This window comes from Perissodus microlepis, chromosome 19, assembly GCF_051167445.1.
Source record: "Perissodus microlepis isolate ML-2025 ecotype Zambia chromosome 19, ASM5116744v1, whole genome shotgun sequence".
Classification (NCBI taxonomy): domain Eukaryota; kingdom Metazoa; phylum Chordata; class Actinopteri; order Cichliformes; family Cichlidae; genus Perissodus; species Perissodus microlepis.
The window spans coordinates 11,422,660-11,427,943 of NC_140479.1; the positions used below are offsets into that span (position 1 = coordinate 11,422,660).

Genomic DNA, 5,284 nt, shown 5'->3' on the forward strand with positions numbered 1-5,284 from the left:
GTTTGCCAAGGGCAGAATGTCCCCCCAGTTTCAAAATAAAAACAAAAGAAAATCACTGCAATTTGTCTTTGTTCCCAGCGGGGGGAGCTCACGCTTTTCCCGAGGGGGAGAGCCCCAACTCCTTCCGGGAGACAGGGGTGACGTCACGCTACCGCTTCTTCAGAGGCCCGCTCGCAGCGCGGCTGGAGCGGTGGCGCGCATGTGCAGTTCATCCCTGGGTCTTGTCAACCATTTCCCATGGTTACAGACTACAGTTTGCGGCAAAACCACCGAGATTCGGCGGAGTGTTAGCTTCTGTGGCCAGTCGCGATTCAGCGAATGTGCTGGAGGAGGAAATATCCTCCCTGTTACACAAACAGGCGATCGGAGCGGTTCCGAGCGAAGAAGCTCAGCAGGGCTTTTACTCCCGCTATTTCCTCACACGTTTCCGTACACGTTCAGAATGCTCACACACAAGACGCTTTGTCGCTCAATTCACACAGGCGATTGGTTTGTTACAATCGACCTATCAGACGCATATTTTCACATCGCCATTTATCCTCCACACAGGAAATATCTCAGGTTCGCTTATCAGAGCGTAGCGTACGAGTTTCAAACTATCCCATTCGGGCTATCCTTAGCTCCAAGGGTGTTCAGCAAATGTGTGGAGGCAGCGCTGTCTCCGTTAAGGAACAGCGGCATCAGAATATTCTCTTACATAGACGATTATCTACTATGCTCACGATCGCGCGAGCAGGCAATCAAAGACTCCGAGGTGGTAGTGAATCACCTCACGGAGCTTGGGTTCACAATCAACCTGGAAAAGAGCCACTTGGAACCCGCACAGTTTAAGAGTATCTGGGGCTCAGAACAGACTCCATCTCTTATCGTATCGCACTTTCAGAGCGGAGGATCGCATCCTTCACTCACTGTCTTTCCCGTTTTCAGCTGGGGAAAGTCGTGCGGTTCCGACTCTGTCTCCGCCTCCTCGGCCTCATGGCCTCGGTGATATCGGTGGTACACTTGGGGCTGCTTATGATGAGAGATTTTCAGCGGTGGGTCGCTTCTCTGCAGTTGTGCCCTCGCTGACATCTCAATCGGGGTGTAAAAATAACGCAGCCGTGTATCGCGGCTCTCCGGCCTTGGAGGAGCCCGACAGCTCTCGCGGCGGGGGTACCGCTTGGGACAGTATCATCCAGGGTGACGCTGACCACAGATGCATCCCTGTCAGGTTGGGGTGCAACTATGATGGGCAGAGCAGTGAATGGCGTTTGGTCACAGAGACTCACTCTGAATCACATAAATGTGCTGGAGCTCCGCGCGGTGCTCCTAGCCTTACGGCATTTTCTGCCGTATCTCCGGGGTCAACATGTTTTAGTGAAAACAGACAACTCCACTGTAGTTGCTTATATCAACCGCCAGGGCGGCACCCGTTCCCGGCAGCTACACAGGTTAGCCAGGGAAATAATTATGTGGAGCAGCACTCGGCTCCTCTCCCTTCGGGCAACTCACGTGCCAGGAATTCTGAACAGGGGGGCGGACCTCCTGTCCAGAGGAAATCCACTGTTCGGCGAATGGAGGCTTCACCCACAGGTGGTGGAGCAGATTTGGCAGAGATACGGCCGGGCTGCCGTAGATCTCTTCGCCTCGCGAGAAAACACACAGTGCCCCCTGTTTTTCTCCCTGTCAGACGCACACGCGCCACTGGGCGTGGATGCGCTGGCCCATCCATGGCCAAAAACTCTGCTGTATGCTTTCCCTCCCCTCAGCCTGATCTCCCCAACACTGATCAGAGTGAGGGATCAGGGGCTGTCTCTGATTTTAATAGCTCCACGGTGGCCATCCAAACACTGGATAGCAGAAATCATCCAGCTTCTGGTGGACGAGCCATGGCCACTCCCCATCCGCAGGGACCTTCTGTCTCAGGTGCGGGGGGAGATATACCATCCCCATCCAAACCAGGTTGCTCTCTGGGCCTGGCCCGTGAAAGGTGGAATTTGAAGGCAGCATGCATGCCTCCGAAGGTTATTGAAACCATTCAGAATGCCAGAGCCTCCTCCACTCGTTCCATTTACAGCAGTAAATGGCGTGTTTTTGAAGAGTGGTGCCATGAAAAGCAGATTATCCCTTTTCAGTGTTCAGTGGTGGAGCTGTTGTGTTTTCTTCAAGACTTGCTGGACAAAAGGAAAGCTTTTTCCACTATAAAGGTCTATTTAGCAGCTATTTCAGCCTGCCACGTGGGGTTTGGTGATAAACCTGCCGGGCAGCACCCCCTTGTAGGTCGCTTCATCAGAGGGGCGCGTCGAACGCTCCCAGTTTCTAGACCACTGGTCCCTTTATGGGATCTGTCAGTCGTTTTAGACGCCCTCTCCCACCACCCCTTTGAGCCTATTGGGGCAGTGGGGTTGAAGTTTCCCTCTCTTAAAACCACTCTGCTGTTGGCTCTAACCACAGCCAAGCGAGTTAGTGAATTACAGGCTCTGTCTATTCACCCCTCTTGTCTACAGCTGGCCCCGGGACTCACTAAAGCACTCCTGAGGCCTAACCCAGCCTTTGTCCCTAAAGTGTTGGAAACATCATACAGGTGCTCTACAGTAGAGCTCCTAGCTTTTCACCCCCCTCCATTCTCTTCAGAGAGGGAGCAGAGGCTGAACACTTTGTGCCCTGTCCGGGCCTTGGGGACTTATGTTGACAGAATAGCTGGATTCAGGAAGTCAGATCAGCAGTTAGTTTCCTGGGCCTCCCCTCACAAGGGCAGGCCCGTATCACGCCAGAGGCTAGCTCATTGGATTGTAGAGGCCTTAGCTCTGGCTTATAGCTGTAAGGGCTTGCAGGCCCCCCCGGGACTCCGAGCACACTCCACTAGGGGTGTGGCCACATCCTGGGCGTTGTTCAGAGGTGTATCAGTCCAGGATATTTGTGTGGCAGCAAGCTGGGCTACGCCGCACACGTTTGTCCGGTTTTATCGGCTGGATGTTGCACAGTCATCCCTGGCTCAGACCGTGCTGGATTCTGGTGCCTCAGGTTCGACCTGAGATCCTGGAGTAGCACTGGAGAGTAGCTTCGGGAGCTGGCGCAATCCGGGAGTGGGCCATATCTCCCATAGTGAAACACCGAGCGAAGTTAGAAAAAGAACGTTGGGTTACTTAACGTAATCCCTGGTTCTTTGATAACAGAGTGAGGTGTTTCACCAACACTTCCCTCCTTGCTTAGGCACGGAAAGAAATCTGCTTGGAATGAGTTAGGAGGAGCTGGTCGGCCGTGTTACTATGAGGGGGCGCAGCCCTGAGCACGGCTCGACAGGTCTGTCATAGACAGACGTGGTGTCATTGGAGCTTCCGTAGTTGGTCACGCCGAGGCGATTCCCATAGTGAAACACCTCACTCTGTTATCAAAGAACCAGGGATTACGTTAAGTAACCCAACGTTTACAATTGATTAGTGAGCTTTTGTGTGTTCAGGCCATTCTTACATTGACAAAAATGTATGATAAATTTAGAAGTGAAATTATGGCTATACAGTCTTTGGAAAGGGTGAATCCCATTAGGCACCTTTCAGTCAGTAGTCCTTGTGGTGCCGTAAAAATGTGTGTGTGCGTGTGTGTGTAGTAGCCAATGTCCAAAGAAAAACCTTCCGAAGTCTGGAGAACTATTGCTGAAGAGCACTTTAGAAATTACAAGAAAGTCTGCCTCCTTGGAGGAAAAATGTAAATTAATGAGAGAGAGAGAGGAAAAATATAGGAGTTTACATCCAATTATTTGAACAGCTCTGTTCAATAATTATTTTACAGCTTTTTTTGTATCTTGTTTGACACAAACATTTGACATTTGGTTGTCAGTTGTATCAGTCAATCTCTAAGGTGGCTGACACATCAGAAGCTTCTAGAAGTTATATTGAAAGCACTGATGATGAATATGTTCCATCAAAAGACTCAGGGAATTAAAGCAGTTCAGAGGGATCTGACAAACAGGGTCCCATTGTTCAAAATCAAGAAAACAAAGAAGTCACAAAAGACTTACAGAAGAAAAGCACTCCCAAGTACATCTTTGGGTAAGGACCATGAGAAAGGAGAAAGTGAAAGCTCTGAACCTAACCAGGGAAATATTTCTGTGATGAAGCTGCAAAAAAAGAAGGAGGATGGGACTAGAGTATACAGTAAAAAGCATCACTGCTTATACTGTCTACAGAAGTGCCATAAAATAGTAAGTCACTTAATACGCAAGCACAGCAGTGAACTAGCTATAGCAGGAGCAATCAGTTTTCCTTTGAAATCAAAGGAGCGAAAACTACATTTTGACCTCATTGGAAACAAGGGGAACCGTGCTTATAATATTGAGGTTCTGAAAGCTGGCTGTGGGACACTAATCCCAAATCAGCAAACTCGTAAACCAGTGAAGGCCAATGACTACATGCATTGCATAAACTGCCAGGCATTGCTGAAAAGGCATTCATTATGGAGACATATTTCGAGATGCAAGCTTTCACAGAGGTGCAGACAGCAAAACCAGGCAAAAGTCAGATCCAGTCACTTTGTGCCTTTGTACAGCCTGTCCCAGATGGTGTCAGCAGAAAGGTTTGGGAACTGGTGAATGCTATGCATCAGGATGAAGTCAGAAACATCATCAGACAGGAGAAAAGTATCTTGAGACTAGGAGAACACTTGTATTCAAAACATGGACATGACAAGACCAAACATGAGTACATCAGACAAAAAATGCGAGAAATAGGATGATTACTTCTGTGCTCACGGGAAGCAGAGAGACTGAAAAAAATGGAGGATTTCTATGTACCTTCCAACTTCAACTTTGTAGATGTTTTTGTCTTCATCAAAGCCAGCCAGATCCTTGACTGCTTCAACCACAGAGCTCCATCACTGGCTCGGAAACTGGGCCATAGTCTCAAGAAGATCGCAGATATTCTTGATTGTGAAGCAAAGATGGCAGATTTTCTCAATGAGGAATTTCTTAAGATTCTGAACAGAAGCCGGGATCTTTATGAGAAAAAATGGATGTGTTTGTTTCATCTCCTGCCCTGCAAACTCTAAAAAAAGGAAAATAGAACACTCCTCAACTCCTCCCTTTCACTGAGGATGTAAAAACCATGCATATGTATCTTGATAGGTACAGAAAAGAATACCAAACCAGACTTGCCAGTGATCCCAATGCGAAGAACTGGTCCATGCTGGCCAATTTGACTCTTTGTGAAGTGATACTGTTTAACCGCAGGAGAGAGGGTGAGGTATCAAAAATGCCACTAACTGCATTCACCCTGCGAGACACTTCAGAAGGCCATTCGGATTTGGCAGT

The 5,284-nt window shown here is 48.9% G+C and overlaps 1 pseudogene; it reads left to right on the top strand.

Moving 5' to 3' along the window:
* Positions 1 to 230: 230 nt before the first annotated feature.
* LOC146365551 (uncharacterized) lies at positions 231 to 3,014 on the top strand (annotated as a pseudogene).
* Positions 3,015 to 5,284: the final 2,270 nt, after the last annotated feature.